At 34.5% G+C, this 19,691-nt stretch overlaps 1 long non-coding RNA gene across 1 annotated transcript; it reads left to right on the forward strand.

Annotated features, from left to right (window-relative positions):
• Positions 1–13: 13 nt before the first annotated feature.
• On the forward strand, positions 14–16,878 carry LOC309630659. Its single transcript, XR_014245869.1, has 3 exons — positions 14–8,471; positions 8,528–10,050; positions 10,356–16,878. It is a non-coding gene; the product is annotated as an uncharacterized lncRNA (long non-coding RNA).
• The last annotated feature ends 2,813 nt before the right edge of the window (positions 16,879–19,691 follow it).

The raw sequence follows: 19,691 nt of genomic DNA on the forward strand, positions 1-19,691 counted from the left end.
ATACATATATATATATATGTATATATATGACCTTTTCTGATTTTTAAATGAGAGAACAGTTTCCAATAAGATTTAAAAACATTGTCATTTGTAGCAACATGGATGGACCTGAAGATTATTATACTAAGTGAAGTAAGTCAGACAGAGAAAGACAAGTGTCATATGATATGGCTTATATGCGGAATCTAAAATAAACTGATACAAATTAACTTATTTACGAAACAGAAACACTCACAGACTTAGAGACTGAACTTGTGGTTACCAGGAGGAAAGGGTGGGGAGGAGGGATAGACTGGGAGTTTGGGGCTGACATGTACACACTACTATATTTAAAACAGATAACCAACAAGGACCTACTGTATAGCTCAGGGAACTCTGCTCAACATTCTGTGATAACCTAAATGGGAAAATAATTTGAAAAAGAATAGATACTCATATATGTATAACTGAATCACTTTGCTGTACACCTGAAACTAACACAACATTGTTAATCTACTCTACTCCATAATGAAATAAAAATTTAAAAAAAAAGAAACAAGAGACATATCAAAAAATAAAAAATAAAAATCCTGTCATTCCTGACTATAATTTTGTTGTTTATTTATTGCTCCATAACTAATCACCCCAAAAGTTAGTGGCTTAAACTTTAAAAAAAATCATTTAATTACTTCTCACAATCTCTATGGGTCAGGAATTCAAGAAGGCCTTGGCTAGGTATTTCTCGCTTGGGGTCTCCAGTGTAGCTGTAGTCAGGTGTTGGCTGGCAGGAGCTGGATGGTGGTGGGAGAGGGAATCAGTTAGATGGGGGCTGGCCAGTTTTCACTATCTTTTCTTATAGCCCTCCTTGTCATCTGTGACAAGGCTGGTTTGGGCTTCCTCTAGGTATCACGTCCTCAGAGCACTTAGCTTGCTTACTTGACACCTGAAGCTTCAAGAGTGAATATTCCAGACAGCAAAGCAGAAACTTTAATACCTTTCATGACCTAGCCATGAAAGCCAGAGTTCATCATTTCCAAAGTACTCCATTTGCTGACCAACCAAAAGCTCATTTATATTCAAGGGAAGGAAGATAGACTCCACCTCGATGGGGTGGTTGTCATAACTGGGAGCCACACTCAAAAAATATAACTTCTAGCATTTTATAAGATTTTTTGCTCTTTTCTTTGAATACTCTTTATAATATTGAGGTAATTTTATTCTGTTTTAAGTTTATTTGAATATTTCATTACTTTTAATTAGAATGTATATTTTTTAAATTTTTTATCAGCATCTGTCTATGTGATAAATATGTTTATTTCATTCCAAGAAAATATTATGTTTGCCTTATGCCAGACTCCATGATGGATCCTGGGTATATAGAGATGAATCAGGCAAGGTCTGTTGCATCTCAGTTGATCTCATCTCAATTGTCTCTATAACCACAAACCTACTGTCGGCCAGAGTCCTGCCTGACTATCTACACTTTGCTGAGTGTTTTCTCATACCTAGTCTACTCCCACCTTCTCTTCTCAAAACCTCAAGACTCCCAGTCCCAACCCTCAGTTAAAAATCTTGGTTCACCTACACTGTTGCATTTATCAGCAATTCTTTTCTCTTTTTTGCTGAGTAGTATTCCGTTGTTCCACAGTTTATTTCTCTAGTCTCCTGGGCTAGGCGGTTTTTTTGCTATTATCCATAAAACTGCTATGAAAAACAAAAAAAATCTTGGCTTCTATTTCACTGAGAAACAAAAGAAAACTTTTTATTATTTGTCAGTAGGCGTACACAGTATCATTTTATCACAAAATATTCCCATATAAGCCCTACTCCCATATTCTGTTTTCCCTCCAGTAACAATGGGTGAATTCTTTCTGCTGCTCACTTTTCTTCTTCATTTCTCTACTAGATTCCATCCCTCAACCTACTCAAAAATGATGATCCTCCAATTAATTCCACTCTTTCCTACATTATGAAATTCTTTTCTTTTCTACTGGATCCTTCCTATCAGAATAGAAATACAGTACGGCATCTCCCATTTTTAAATAAAATTCTATAAATCCATGTGTTCTTCCATTTGCTGCTCTGATTCTCTTTATAGAGAAACACTGAAGGCCTTTACTAAAAGTTTTGCCTTTTTCTGATCCATTCACCTTTGGACCCACAGAAATATGTATTTTTCTCCATAGATGGCTAAAGCTGTTTTGTCTAGGTCAGCAATACGTTGCCAAATTCAACAGTCATTCTTAGTTCTCATCTTAACTTCACTGCAGTATTTGATACAGTGATCAACTTCTTGAAAGATTTTCTGCACAATTTAGACTCAGGAGTGGATTTATTTCTCATCAACTTATTTTGTCTTATGATCTACTTAAAAATTCAGGAGCTTAATCTTTTTGTGTGTAAGTTCCTAAACTTATTTGATAAACGATAATACTAAATTGAATATCAGGGACAAAACAATCCTTATGAACAGATGCATTTAAAACAAAACATGTTTATACTTAAACCTAAAATATAGTTAATATTCAGAATCCTCCTTTTTTTTAAGAAGCAAGATCTACTTATCAATATTCTGTAGGAAAATTCTGAACGCAGACTGATAATTTCCTCTACATTTATTTTCCAAAAAAAAAACAAAATTAATCAATCCTTACATATGTCAGAATGCTGTATAAACACACATATACACACTTAAACATATGCATGCATATACAGGTATTCACATATTTATTTAGCTTTTTCTTTGTGTGTGTGCAATGCTTTTGTTAAAATTTGGTTTCATGTAAAATACCACTTCATAAAATCAGTTAAGAAGCTTTCTATGAATATCTCTAATCTTGATTAATTTCATTAATATAGGATTACTTGTTCTTAGAGACAAGTTAGCACTCCCCCATTTGCGTTCCAGTTGGGAACAAAAGGATTAGGAGTCGTCCTGTAATCCATTCTCTCCCTTTATCAGGGACAGCCAGAGAAAATAAGAAAGATGATATAGTCAAATCCCCTTATAAGATGCTAACGATACACCTCCTGGAAAACATATAATGTTATTTTCTAGTGGAGAGTTATTATCTGGTCTGTCTAGGTTAGATTATGTTAAACCAACCCAGTAACTATGGATTTATGGGGCATGGATCCCTGAAATTTTCATGTAAGTGATGTAATTATTAGAGTAGACAATGGAGGTGTCTTATGACTGAGCTAGACCCCTTTTGTGTAGCAAGGACTACCTGTCTCACTCATTGACTTCAGATGTTAAATCCAGGCCAGAAACCATTCACATAAGGCAAGAAAGGACCTGGGAGGTGGCACTGAAATCCTGAACTCCTTTGTGCTTTCCATTTGCCTTGAAATTACTCATATAAATAAAATTATTAGAAGGCTTGGAATTGGTAACATTTCTGCTTCTGGTATGTCTGATTTGACAATCTGGCACTTTCTGTTATTTTACCATTCCTGATGTCCACTTTTAATTTTGATATAATTGCAAGTCTTAAGAAAAGTACAAGATAGTGCAAGGAACTCCTGTATACCCTTTAACCAGAATTATTTATATTTTGCCCCATTCTCTCTTTCTCTGTAGAATTATGTATATAAATACCCACATATATTTTTTATGCTATACCTTTACACACATATATAGTTTATGTTATATGTTAAAATTAAATACAAAATGAAGACCAGACTTGAAAAGTCCCTGAGCAGACAAGACCAATTATGCCATATAAGAAAAGTTAATTTAGCTTATTTTGCAAAATAAGTGAAACTTAAGTTGCTTCGTATAAATGCCTCTGAAAATCATTAAAAAAACTTAAGCTCTTCTCCAAAATTGGCATGAGGTAACATTTTAAACCAATTCCCTATCATTATGCAAACTCTATTCTGCAACCAGTCGTTATAAAGAATAAGCAGCCTCTGCATTCTCACTATATAAGCTGATTTATAACAATCTACCTCTGAGACTCATACCACTGTTGGTTTAGTGCTCCCAGTCAGCAAGCTGCTTTTATGTGCACAAAAAACTCTTAGTAATTAATGTTTTATTAATCTGGTGGTCTTAATGTTGCTTTTTCTGGTAGCACCAGATACTGCAGTACCGCAGACAGACACCAGTGGGAAGAAGAGAATATGAGCTCTATAGGTAGGCCAATTTTACTGAGCCCTTTTCTTTTGTTTCTTCTTCTTTGTGCTTAGTCCAGTTTCATTTACTCATAGGGTGCCATGTACGGGGAGGTCTTGCCCCCGTCTTCAAAGCAAAGATCCTCGAGCAAAAAGCTATGCCCGATACCTCAGGTCACAGAAGTGCTGTGGAGACACTGCAATTCAACATGGCGGGGCCATGTCACCTTGACTGTTTTAAATGAATATTCTTCATTACTCTATTTCCTCTGTTGGAAAATTAGCTACCCCTTTTGCATCATTTCCCCCCTACTAGGTGTTAGAATATTCATCCCTAATTTAGTCTACTTTAGAGTTAATTTTTACCCAGTAATTTGAAATATAAGTACCTCATGAAAGTCTATTTCCATTTACCTTCTGACACTTTGTGCTATTTTTGTCATACATGTCATATCTACATCTATCTATACAATATAAATATATAAATATATTATAATGTATATTACAGACACTAAGTTTTTCAGGGCAGATAATAATGATTTAAAACTATTAAATTTTATTAGGAAAAAATACAAATTAGAAAAAAGAAGGAACTAATTTACTCATAAGAAACAATGTTTAAATGCTCTTCACAATATAAATTCCAATTATTCTGTGGTTAATATTTACAACTTATCTATATACGGAACATAACATAATTAAAGCTCTACCAAATAACGAAAATGTTTACAACTTAGATACTACAAATACAGTGTTAAATTTGACAGAAGGTTGAAGTGAGAAGGATGGGAAAAAGTGGTGTGTTATATTGGGGTGTTAACACATAGCACATGGAGATCAGCTGGGTGCTTTGTGTCCACCTAGTAGGGTGGGATAGGGAGGGTGGGAGGGAGGCTCAAGAGGGAGGGGATATGGGGATATATGTATATGTATAGCTGATTCACTTTGTTATACAGCAGAAACTAACACACCATTGTAAAGCAATTATACTCCAATAAAGATTAGAAAAAAGAAGTGATTAGTGATACTTATTGAATTTAATGTGATAAGACATAAATCCAAACAAAGAATGAATTATCAAGCTTTTTGTTTCTCAGAAGAGATCATGGAAGCTGGAGGTAAGTGTCTATCTTTCAACACTTATCATTTTTAGCGAGAGATTGATAGATATTACCTCAATTAGGCAAATCAGAAAATAGAAGCATAAGGACAATAGTTACACCTTTGAAAATGAACACCAGTAACACTGAAGAGAAAATGGATTACAAATGAGTTACCTCTAGTAGTAGAGCTGGAAATAGGGAAACACTGGGGAGGAGACTGTTGATTCTCATGGCTTGTTACTGATTTTTCAAAAACTCTTGCCACGTATTTGCATTGGTTTTCTATCACTACTGTAACAAATTACCACAAATTTAGGGACCTGAAACAACACAAACTTCTTACCTTCTACGTCTGTGGTTTAGAAGTCCAACACACATCCCAGTGGAGTAAAATTAAGATGTTGGCAGGGTTGTATTCCTCCCGGAGGTTCTAGGGAAGGATCCTGTTTCCTTGCCTTTTCCAGCTTCTACAGGCCACCCATCTTCCTTGACTCATGGCACCCTTCCTACATCTTCAAAGCCAACCACGTTATATCCCTCCAACCATCCTTCTGCGGTTGTAATTCCTTCTAACTCTCCCATTCGGCCTCCCTCTTCCACTTTTAAGGGCCCTTGTGATACATTGGCTCCACCTGGGTAATCCGGGCTACTGTTCTTATTTTAAAGTCAGGTGGTTAGCAGCCTTTATTCGCCCTTTCCGTGTAAACTAACATACTCACAAGGGGATAGGATATGAGCAACTTTCAGCAGGCCACTATTTTGCCTACCATAGTTTTAGTACTTCATGTGAATTTAAAAATAATGATATGAAAATAATTTGCTTCATTAATAATAAATTCACACATAACTGTTCTTACCTTATCGCAGTATTTCTTAAAGTATGGTCTGCATATGCAAATCACCTGCATCAAAAATCAACTGTAGTGTATCACGCTCCTGGGGCCACACCCAACTTTAACGGATGAGAACTTGGAGGATGGGTTCCAGTATTCTGGATTTTAACAAGAATCTTACATAATTTTAACACACAGCACATCAAAGTTTGAAGTGTATGGGTTCAGCCCACTGAGAAAGAGTTAAGGAAATGGTATCAGCTGAGGGATGTAAGAGGTAATGGGGCACAAACTAACTTGAATTATTTGTCCTTCAATAGGCAGCTTAGAATAGAAGAGCTTAACATTTAACCAGTACCAAGATACTATTTCCTGGAAGAATACAGTGAATAATAAAGAGATTCAAACAGAAAGGACATGCAATGTCCTACACATAATACATTATTTCTAAAATGTTTAATAAATGAATCTTGAATGATGAACTAACCATTTAAAAAGCAAAAATAAAACAAACAAAATGTATTCTGGGGAAGCCTGAAGATTCAAGAGAGAGAAATCTGAATAACTAGAGAAACAATTGATCCCAGTATAAATTAGTAACAAGGTATATAATTTTTTCTGAAAATTATTTGCTACTTTTTAACTTTATAATATACATTTTACTTAGTATATGTAGAAACTTATGCTAAATAATTTGTGTCATATAAAATATATATGTGTTTCAATTTATAAAAAGCAGCTGGTGAACATTTTAAATAGTAATATTCCTGTTTCCTCCTTTCTTGTTTATGCATGAAAAGCCTGGCCACAGTAACTATACTTAATAACAATCATTAATCACCTACTGGCAGACACTAGCAATAAAAGCAGAGTACATGGGAGGAATTTCACAGTGACACTGGAATAGTCCTGGAACTTCAAGTTCTTTGAAGCGATGGAAAAGTTCATAAAGACATTGAACGCAGAAAAGTAAAAATGCAACTTTAAAATGCCACCAAGTCATAAAGGAAATGTATTTCTTCATTTATCCTTCTGGCTCTCTGCATCTCTGTTGCAGAATTTGTAATGGCTTTAAATTAGTGCCTCTGTGACCAACTCTAATTTTTCCCCCTGAACTGTTATATGCTTAAGGGCAGAGATTATATCATGTATTTTGTGTGTGTGTTTGTGTTTGTGTGTGTGACTCTAGTGCCCAGCAGAGAACCCAGCATTTAATGGATGTTGAAGAAAGGTCTGTAGCATGTTCGTGAGAGACAAAAAGAAAGGGCACAAAGGCTAATTTTTAAAAGCTCTTTCTAAGATGACTTTCTTTTTCAAGAATAGATTTCATTTACTTAACCAAGGCAGCTGTACGTTCTCATTTGTTGGTTTGTTTAGTTGTCACTATTTCCCACCACAAATATTGCAAATTAATTGAAGGCATATATTAATAATTGTATAAATGCAAGAGGAATATTTTTCTCATAGTTTTTTTTTCTTATACGGCTTACAAAGCATTGAGAATTTTACTTCAATAATTCATTAAATTAATAGATTATTTTAATGGTATAGACTCATATTAAAGAAGCCAATATATTACTAAGTAGGATTACCCGAAAGAAGCCTAATCCTGCAAATACATTTCCAGGGAGGCAAAAAATCATAATGCTCAGAATTTTAGAAAGACATTATTAGGAGTTCATGGTCCTAATAATCTGTAGATAATACGATTTTCTTGAAATCTATGTATTACAATGCATTGATTGAAAATAATATTTTCTTATATTTAAGTTTACACAATACTTTAAAAAATAATCAAATGTGCGGATAGCACAAGGAACTCTACTCATAACTACCCTTTGAATGTACAAAGTTAGCTCAATCTCAGCAAACTTCAAGTTTTCTTATGATTTTTCCCACCAAACCTGTCTATCTTCCAATATTCAATATCTCTGGAAATGGCCCATCACTCCACCATTCTGCAGGCCAGAAACCAAGACTTGTTCTTGACCTCATGCTTCACACCCAATCTGCTCCTGAACCCATCAATTGTACCTCCAAAATACTCTCTCAGACTTACAGTTATTCTCTATTTTTATTACCATCATTATCCTAATTCAATTTTTAAATAACTTTGACCTGAACTACTTTATTTCCTCATATACTGGTCTTTCTCCCTCCACATTTGACCCCTACTAATCCATTTTCCAGACTACAGCCAGAATAATCTCACCAAAACACGAATCTAGTCTAGTCTGTGGTGATCCTCCTAGATCTCTTCTCCTAGGGTAAAGCAATTGTTTATTTTTCTATGCATTTGCATGTTAAAATAATTAAAATAATATGATGAATATGCATATAGACTATCGGCCTTTATTTGTTTGTATTTACATAGTATTCTGTGTTGAGCATTTTGAGGACATTATAATTTTTACAAAAAGCTATTAGTGATGGCAATGTTGATTATAATTTTTTTTTTTTTTTTTCGATTTTAATAGAATTCATTAGGTTCAGGATGATTATAATATTTGCTAACTTTAATTGAATGGCTTACATGTGCTAATGCAACTAATACTCCCAACAAACCCATGAATGAGGAACTATTATGATCTACATTTATAGATGAGAAAAGCAAGAAAAATACAGACATTCAGTGCTTTCCCAGAGTTAATGAAGAGGCCAGGATGTGAACCCAGTCCAGAGCCTGAGCTATAGTACTTGTTCAGTTTTTATGTGTGTAATAATAAATTAAGACTTCTTGGGGGAAAAGAAAAAACTTACCATGTGAAGTTATTTTGTAAATATTTTTATTATTCAATTTTAAAACTCATCTTTTTATTAGTAGTAGTTATTTAATTATAAATGACTCTGAAACACTGTGACCCCTTGCAAGTCCTTCCCTTACAAACTGAACGTTCTTATTCATAAAATGCTTATTTCCAAGCTATTAAAGTCAATTTAAAAAAATCCATTTTCCTATCCTGGAAGTAGAATAATGGAAATAGGCTTAACATCTCAGGGCAGGCTGTGGTTACAACCACATTAATCAATCTGCACAAAAGTACATCCAACTCTTGGTCTTATAAATCCTATTCCAGAGACACTTGTCACCTGCAAAGAAAGGTGAACATTCTCCCCTACCTTGTGCTGTTGTCACAGTGATCGAGACAAGGGGTCAGGTTGCATTATAAGGCACTGCTGAGCTGGCGTTTGGCATGCTGTAGAGGCCACTCTTGGCTCTGTTCTGGAACAGTGATATCTGAGACATACGTATGTATCACTAAATCACCCAAAATATAACTTGCATTTTTTAGCATCACTGTTATTATATGTCTTCTCGCTACAGTTTTATCACAAATATAGAGGAAGACTTGTCTCACAATTACCATCTTCCTTTTCTTCTATGCTTTGTTGTACATCTAGCTGACTTCATGAAGTCTTGCTCCAAAATAATGTGTTTTCTTCTTGAATATTCTACATTCTGCTGTTTTCAAATTATTTCAACTGAGAGTTGGTGAGGAAAGAGGTTACAGGATGAAGGAAATTCTGCTCAGACCAGGTATAATCCATGAAGGTGACGCAATCTTGAATTGCAAGGACAGTGTTTCTTCATTTTGCTGATACTTGATACAATTTATTCTCTGCATATGCATATGTTTTCTCAGCTTTTTCTATTTGCTGGGAGCTAAACCCACAGCTCTGCAGGAAATATGTTATTCCTGCTAGAGATTCATTACTGCCTTAGGTGGATCACCTGAGCTATTCATGTCTTCTTTCCTTCTCGCAGGGTCCAGGTATCAAGTGGGAAATTTAACCTTTCTCAGGCTGGGAGGAAACTGTGTACTTAAGAGTTGCCAGTTTCTTCATTTCTATGCAAGCTATTTTCCAAAAAGGAAATACATAGGACCACTTCCTGAGATATACATTCTATTGCCAGCACATCAAGCAGAACTTTTGGTTGTCAGGCTCCCCACTGACTCAACAAATTTACTTTGTTGATTTCAGAGGGAGAGGCTGAAAATTGATGAATCCAATATGTAAAAAAATATATATATATTTTTTATTTTTATTTTATTTATTTTTGGCTGTGTTGGGTCTTCGTTTCTGTGCGAGGGCTTTCTCTAGTTGCGGCAAGCGGGGGCCACTCTTCATCGCGGTGCGCGGGCCTCTCACTATCGCGGCCTCTCCCGTTGCGGAGCACAGACTCCAGACGCGCAGGCTCAGTAGTTGTGGCTCACGGGCCCAGTTGCTCCGCGGCATGTGGGATCTTCCCAGACCAGGGCTCGAACCCGTGTCCCCTGCATTAGCAGTCAGACTCTCAACCACTGCGCCACCAGGGAAGCCCAAAAAATATATTTTTAAAGTTACCAGGATGATACTTTTTGTCTGTCTTTTTAACATCATTATATTCAGTTTTTGTTTGTTTCGTTTTAAGGGGGGAAGAGGACACATCTATTCTCCCTCATTATTTGATTTTTATGTAAAATTAAAGGAGGGACAAAATTTGTTCCATCTATGTTTTAACTTGGCAAAATGAATCTGCCTTGTCTGGGATTTGATATACCATTGGCTAAAAGAGAGCCACTTTAAATTTACATTAAAGTTCAGAGAGTGAAATTCAGGAGTTTAGATTCTTAGATCCTAGTCCTTGAAGACATATCACTTCACAAAAGGCAATTTTTCCGTATTTGTAATGAGAGATTCATCATTTAATGTGAGGCAACTTTTCAATGAAGACGATATGAATGTTATTTAAGTCAGAATATTAGCTACAATAATGCACTGTACAAGCTAGAAAATGACAGAAATTATAAACAGACTAAACTTGCTCTGATTTACTACTGACAGGAAGATTCAGACAACCCTATAATGGGACTTTTCAATCTGAGAATTGCAATTCGTTAGACAGGAGAGTTGGGTACAGAATGAAAATTTGTAATGCTAAGGAGAGGAAAGTAGGGGAATTGAAAGTCATTCATCACTGTAACACTTCCCTGTAGACTAAGCAGAGATAAAGGATTCTGTTCACATAAGAATTTCCAGTTTTTGAAAAGCTAAGTTGTTTCTCTTCTACAATATTATATTGGAACTCATGAAGTGTTTGCAGATAAAAGTGATAGAGTTTAGGAGTTTATGAAAAATAGTTCCTGTGATTGCCCACAAGTGAATTCTGCACTGTAAAAATGACTAATATGAGGAAATAGTTTCTTACAATGTCAACAAATATTTATCACACATGTGATCCACGTGACCACAGAAAACTGTGTCAAGATATGAAATAATGTTAGCCCACGTAGCAAATTTATGAAGTAGTAAACTGTGGCTTCCCTTTGCCATTCCATGAATATAAGTTTCCTTGTTTTATATTTTTAAGTTGTGTTTCTGTTTCCCACTGAACAGGGTTCTCTGTATTAATTTAGACTCAGAAGTCAAGAGGTCAAATTTTAAAATTTCTTTTTGTTCAATATATGTTTACCTTGTGCAACCATACTCACATTTGCCATTCATGCTTTGGCATAAGCAGTCTATGATTGATGAACTTTTAATTTTTAAGCAACCCATCTGTGGAAATGAACTGTGAGGGTCATAGATATCCTAGAATCCTTACTGAAATTCTGTGCAATTTAAAATTCTTTGGAAGTCATTAAATTAGAGAAGCCTTCAAATTCACACACATATGCACGCACACACGCACACACAGGCCAAAATTCAACTAGTTCACAAAAAGAAACACTAGACAAGAAAGACTGATTAGCTGGATTCTGATTTCTTTTTAGCTTAAAGTGCACAGCTCACTGCTGATTTATAGCAAAGGCAGTTTCACAATCTCATTACATCGACACATCTTTTATAGTAAATAAGTAAGTATAAAATTTAAGTTGGTCTTGCTGTCAAAGAAAGATAATGTTTATATCTGTTATATACTGGAGTTTTGTTTCTAAAATCAGTATGGCTAGTTGACAGATAGAGATCTTAGACTGAAAGACTTAGTTTTGATTTTCAACTCCATCTCAGAAAAGACAAGAGAGAAGTGTTGGCAAGGATGTGAACAAAAGAGAATTTCTGTACATTGTTGGTGGGAGTGTAAATTGTTAGAGTGACTATGTAAATCAATATGGAGATTACTCAAAGAACTAAAAATAGAACGGCCATGTGACCCAATAATCCTACTGGGTATCATCAAATGACATGAAATCAGTACTCTGAAGAGATATCTGTGTTCCTATGTTCACTATAGCATCGCTCACAATAGCTAAGACGTGGAAACAACCTAAATGTCTGTCAATGGACGAATGGATAAAGAAAATATTTTTATATATAGTATGCTATAAAATGCTACATTAAATTAAATATATATGTATATAATATTATTTAGTCTTAAAAAAGAAGGCTATCTTGCCATTTGTGACAACATGTATGGTCCTGAGGAAATTATGCTAAATAAAATAAGCCAGATATAGAAAGAAAAAAACTGCATGATCTCACTTGTATGTGGAATCAAAAAAGGCAAATACACAGAATCAGAGAGTAGAATGGTGGTTACCAGGAGCAGGGAGGTTGGGGAAATGAGGAAAGTGTCAAAGGGTACAAGCGCAGTTATTTAGGATAAATAAGTCTAGAGATCTAATGTACAACATGGTGACTATTGTTACTAATACTGTATTGAATACTAGAAGTTTGCTAAGAGAGTAGATTTTGGGTGTTCTTATCACACATAAACACACACAAAAATGGTAACTGTGGTGAGGAGATAGTATGTTAGCTTGACTGTAGTAATTATTTTACTATGTGTGTGTATGTATATATATATATATATATATATATATATATATATATCTCAAATTATCATGTTGTACACCTAAAGTACACACAATTTTTATTAAAAAATAAAATTAAAAAAATAAGGCAACCCTTTCCACTCCAACCATTCAAAAACATCCCTGTGATTTCCCTGGCATGACTTTCTTCTCCAAGGTTGAACCACATCCCTAAATTACTTTCTTCCTGTTTTCTTCTTCAACCTTAGATGGCTGATCACTCTATTCTTAACTTGCCTGATTTCAGTCCAATGTTTAAATGATTTTTTCAAATTCAAAATAGCTATAAGTATTTGTATATTTAACCATTTCAGGAATGCTAGGACATATTAAGAGAGCATTTGTAACACACATCTGCTTATAAAAACATATGAGGAACTGTCATTTTATTTTGTACATTACAAGGTGTTTCTCATAACCCTACAAGATAAAAGACAGTCAAACTGATACTTAGACAAGTGGGAGGAGCACAACATTCATTTTGGTGCCTCAAATTACTAACCACCATTTAAATGATAAACTGTAATCTGCGGCAGAACATAAAAAGTTTAAGATACTTGATATGCAATGCAGTATGAGATACAGAATGCAGAACCACTATCCTGTATTCAGGCTTTTAAATGTTCAGATTTGCTTGATAATGCATACTTCATCTTTAGATTCCTTATTTATTCAACTAATATTTATTCAGCGCTTGTCATAGGAGAGACACTGCCCAGGGTTAGAGATAAAACAATGAACAAGAGGTAGAAAGTCTTTGGCTTCAATAAGTTTATACACCAGCAAAGGAAATGAACCAATAAACAGGTCATTCATATAAGGCATCGTGAGAGTTGTGACCAAAGTGGTAGAGATTGCCCTAGAAGTGCACAATCAGGGGTGTGGGTGGGGAGGACACTCTGATTTGGGGAGTAAAGAAGGCCTCTGATTGGAAGTGTTCTTAAAAGAGAGGTTGAGAATGAACCAAGACTAGCCTAATAGTCTTCTAGTGTAAAGGAGGTAAGAAGGCCTGCAAGTGAAAAGATAAACACTTCTTTAAGGAACCAAAATTATTTAGGACTACACATTAACGTTCATGTGAACAAATTAAGTTTTGTGAGTTTATTTCTTTTGTATGTACTGGCCAGTATCTGTATCGGCTGTGTGATGCTAGGCCAGAGTTTTTGCATTGATTTCTTACCTTTAAATAAACTAATGCATACTTAAATAGATACATTAAAAAATAGCAAAATGAAGACAACAAGAGTATAACAGCAGTACATATTTCATAGGAATATTTTGAGTAATAAATGTGTTAATATACGTAATTCACTTAGAACCTGCTATGTGATACTTGACATATAAATATTAGATATTGTTTCCTTATTTAGTATTTTAATATTACTACTATTAAGTATTACTCTGATTGGTGGGGGGGGTAACTACAAGATAGAGGAGTGACAATATTAGCTGTGAATGTTACTAAAATCAGTGAGTCTGTAGTGTGAAAAATAAATTAGAGGACAATGATTAGGAGTTTCTCATAATCTTGATGTGGGTGGATGGTGACCTGGAGTGGAACAGTAGTGAGTTGACAAAGAAAATGAACAAATTTAATAATTCTTCATAATAAGAATTATTATACGTAGATTTTGGTGACTGAACGTGATATAAACTGTCATCTTTAGGTGCTTAACTGAAGATGGGGCAGTGACAGTTATTAAAATGGAGAGGACTGACAGAGGACGACATGTGTGATGGAAAGATGATTGTTTCAGTCCACTGAGCCTGCTGAAACAAAATAACATAGACTGGGTGGCTTATCAACAGCTGAAATTTATTGCTCATAATTCTGGAGGCTGGAAGTCCAAGATCAGGATGCAGCCTAATTGGGTTCTAGTGAGAGCCCTCTTCCTGGTTGAAGATTACTTCTGGCTGCGTCCTCCCATGGTGGAAGAGGGAGGGAGCTTTCAGGGGTCTCTTTCATAAAGACACTAATACAATTCATGAGGGCTCCACCCTCAAGACCCAAGCACCTCCCAAAGAGGCTCCACCTCCTAATACCATTACACTGGGCATTAGGATTTCACATATGAGTTTGGAGGGGGGCATAAACATTCAAACCATATCAATGATGAAGTCAATTTTGATATAGACGTTTGTACAAACTATGAAGCATATATATATATATAAATATTTATATATATATGTGTATGAGAGACTATTTCAAGAATGATGTATTATCAAAAACTGTCAAACTAGAAAAGTCAAGCAAATTAGAAGTAGAAAAACCTTTGGATTCAGCAAGCATAGTTTCACTGTGTGATATCTAGACTTAATGAATTTAGAGATGCATTTCTCCTTGGTTCCAAAGCAGAAATAAGAGAAATTTCCATAACTAGAGTGGCATATGGAAGAAAAGACAAGGTCTTCATACAAAATGGGATAACTTCATGTATATTTAAATGCCAATGAGTAGAATAAAATGAAACACATGCTGAATATCATAGAGAACAAGGAATAACCAAAGGTGTAGTGCTAACAGGTGGAAATTCATGCATAGACAGGGAGATGTACCTTTATTGGGAGAATGGGCACTACTTTCATTGTAACATGAGGGAAGTAGAAAGGGATGGTGCAGAAAACAACAAAGTTTTCTTGGCTAGAAGATTGTCTTTCTGTCTGCTATAAAAACGATCTTATCCGTATTGCTTGGGTGACCGTCACAACTCCTATACAATATCCATGAAGACAGAAAGAAATAAAAAGTGTTGGACAACTGAAACCATAATATTTTGAAATTAAAATAGATGGATTAGAAACAAAGATGTTCGGTTCATCATTCTACATTAATCATGTAGGATTTAGAGGCAGGATTAGTGATAAATTGTGGAAGTGCTTAGCAATCTGACAATTACACCTTTAGGGCCTAATGAAATAAAAAGAGCATATAGTACCTGCTGGTTTTATCTGGCTACTCCACTCCTGCAACACCCAAGATTTATTCAGGCCCGAAATGAAGAGAGTCTAAAGTATTCAGCAACCATTAGTTCACGACCAAGACTCATAATATTGATAATCTTGCGGTTTGCTTGCATTTTTCCCCCTCCATGTTGTAACAGGAGAGGAGTTGCAAACATATCTTTAATAGTATTGTATATCCTATACAAGTTTTGGATTTATATGTGAGAGATAAGGCTCACTGATGAATTTTAAATAGACTATATATATATGTATATACATACATATATATATAGTCTATTTATTTGCACTTTTGGCAAATTTATCAACTATCTTCGCCATATAATTTGAGAATCAAGCTTAAGAAGTGCTGGGGAAATTCCTGGTCTCTTTCTGTCAGCCTTATCCTATGACTCTTCATGGCCAGGAGTGGACTATAAGATCTGGAAATCCCATTCAGAACCAATGGAAGGAAAAACCACTTCTCATAAACTAACCTTGCTCTTTACCTGAGAATATATATATATAGAAGACAAATGGAAACAATCAAGGGAAAAGTACATGGATTTGATAAGGAAAGAATTATTGTGGGTCAAACCAAGGAAGTGAAAATGAAAATGAAGAAGAGGGGGTGAAATTAAAGGATATTTATAAGAAGGCATCGACACAATGAGGTTTCTGATTCATTGCGATGGCAGTGATATATACAAAGAAAATACTCTTGTCAGTATATCCACAATTTCATGTAATCCCTGTGGAAAAGTGCTCATTGCTAATTGTAAAAGAATAGGTTTAACATAATCTTCAAAGAAGTCAGGCACTTTCCTCATCTAGAACATGATAATGTGATTTAGTTCTTGCTTGATCTTACATGGTCTACCTACAATTCATCATAAAATAATATACTGTCAGGGTCACTCAGTATGAGTGCTGTGGTGTCTTCAATTTGTAATTAACAACATGAAAGAGAACACTATATGTTTTGTGACTTTTACAAAGACTTGAATAATAAAAAAATTAACAGAAGGGCAGTATACATAAAATACTTAAAATAGATCCTGTGCCCATATATTATGGGAAAATTAACTGTTCACCTTATAACATAAATATCTTTTACACTATCTAAACCTTACTTATAAGATAATGACACTCTAGGGAAGATATTCTGCCTCACTGCCCTTTGTGAAGAAAATGGCTTATTTGAATTTCAATAGAAGATACTTTTAAAAAACTTTTATTCTGTTGGAATAAATCTTTACAGTATAATTTAACTTAATTGTTCTCCTGTCATTCATCAACTACTTATGTTGAACTCATATTGTTTATGATGTCAGCAGAAATTAAATTATACCCTTGTGTTCAGTTGGGAATCATTTAAAAAAAAAAATCTGACATCAGAAAGTAAAAATCTTTTTCTAATATATGATAATTGTAGTTCATTATGAAAATGGGACAAACTGCTAACATTTCCATTTCAGAAAAAAAAAAGAACAGTATGTGAGAGCTCAACTGATTTATTAAAATAATGAGTTTGAAAGGGGAAATTACCATAAACTTGCCATAAAATCTCCAGTAAAATCACAAATAATCAAGTCAAAGTAGATTATAAATATACAGTTTGACCCATTACTGTTGTCAGAAACACCCCAATCCATAAAACAATCTCAAAATATTAATATATTTTCTTTGAAAATTTGTAAAGAGTATTCTGTCTTGCTCTAGACAAAGCACTTCAAAGCTCAACTGATGAGTCTAATATTAAGCAAATTTAACCCAAACACCCACTTTTTCATTTTAAAATCAGTATTTGCTCATTCTCCTTCAATGATCCCAAAGGAGCAATCAACCAGTTTCCATTAAAGCTGAATGAATTTACAGCCTGCTCTTGCAAATAGCTGAAGACATTTACAGTCATATGCTATTTTGTCAGTTGGAATATGATTTGTACTTAACTGTCACTCATACAGAAGATGCTATGTTGGCAATATATAGAACATGATAAATACGTAGATATTGATCAACAAAAACATTATAGACCAAAACATCATGCTGTCCAAAAAGGAAGTACATTTCTCTTTGTGAAATATAAGATACGTTTTGATTACAAATTAATGCCTCATATTTTTCCCATTTTTTTTCCTGTTGTTCTGGCTTTCAACAGCATTTGACCTCAACTACAGGCTCCCAAACACCAACTGCCAGTCTCTCTCTTGGATAGCTATCAGGTGTTGTCTTTTGAAATGCTCGTCTTCCCCCATCCAACCAGAGAGAGTACTTTTGGCAAATTTATCAACTATCTTGGCCATATAATTTGAGAACCAAGCTTAAGAAGTGCTGGGGAAATTCCTGGTCTCTTTCTGTCAGCCTCATCCTATGACTCTTCATGGCCAGGAGTGGACTATAAGATCTGGAAATCCCATTCAGAACCAATAGAAGGAAAAACCACTTCTGATAAACTAACCTTGCTCTTTACCTGAGAGAACAGAATATTCTTGTAAGTTTTGTCTTAGGTTAGAACTATCCAACCGTTTTCTACCTTTTAAAAATTATTATTCAATGTATTCAACTTAAAAACAAAAATAATTAACCCATTCCTCCACTCCCCACACCTTGCCTCTGGCAACCACCAATCTGTTCTCTGTATCTATGAGCTTGTTTTTTTTTTTTTTAATATATATATTCACATATAAGAGAAATCATATGGTATTCGTCTTTCTCTGTCTGACTTATTTCACTTAGCATAATGCCCTCAAGTTGTATGTTGTCCCAAATGGCAAGATTTCATTCTTTTTGTGGCTGAATTATATGCATTCCACAATTTCTTTATCCATTTATCTATTGATAAAAACTTAAGTTGTTTTCACATCTTGGCTGTCATAAATACTACTGTAATGAACATGGGTGTGCATATATCTTTTCAAATCAGTGTTCTTGTGTGTGTGTGTGTGTTCGTGTGTGTATTTTTTCAGATCGATGCCTAGAAATTGACTTGCTGAATCAAATGGTAGTTCTATATCTATATCAAATAATTGCATCAAAAAGAATAAAATACCTAGGAATAATTTTAACCAAGGAGGTAAAAGACATGCATATTGAAAATGACAAGACATTAATAAAATAAATTGAAAATGACACAAATAAATGAAAAGATATGAATTGAAAGAATTAATGTTGCTAAAATGTCTATATTACCCAAAGCAATATATAGATCCAATGCAATCTCTATCAGAATTAATGGCATTTGTCACATGGGTAGAACATACAATCCTAAAATGTGTATGGAAAAAATCAATAGATACACTTGGGTTGCTTCCATATTTTGGCTATTGTGAATAATGCTGCCATGAATACGGGTGCACAAATATCTCTTTAAGACTCCATTTACAACTATAGTATTTTGTGTCTATTCCCAGAAATGAAATTGTTGTATCATAAGGTGATTCCATATTTAATTATTTAAGGAGTCACCATGTTATTTTCCATACCTTCTCTACCATTTCACATTCCCACCAACAGTTCACAAGAGTTCTATTTTTTCCACATCCTCAAAAACACTTGTTATTTCTGCTTTTTAAAAATAGTAGACATCCTAAAAAGTATGAAGTAGTATATCATTGTAGTTTTGATTTGTATTTCCCTAATGACTAGTGACTGTTGAATATCTTTTCATGTGCTTATTGGTCATTTGTACATCTCCTCTGGAGAACTGTTTATTTAAGTCCTTTGCCCATTCTTGAACTGGGTTGTTTCTATTTTTGTTGTTGAATTTTAGGTGTTTGCTGTACATTTCATATACTAACCATTTATCAGATATGTGATTTGCAAATATTTTCTGCCATTCTGTGTGTTTCCTTTTTAACTCTGTCGATAGTATCATTTGATGCACAATTATTAAAAATAATTTTATGAAGTCTATTTTT

The sequence above is a fragment of the Balaenoptera borealis genome (genome assembly GCF_965194805.1).
Source record: "Balaenoptera borealis genome assembly, chromosome: 1".
NCBI classification, from domain to species: domain Eukaryota; kingdom Metazoa; phylum Chordata; class Mammalia; order Artiodactyla; family Balaenopteridae; genus Balaenoptera; species Balaenoptera borealis.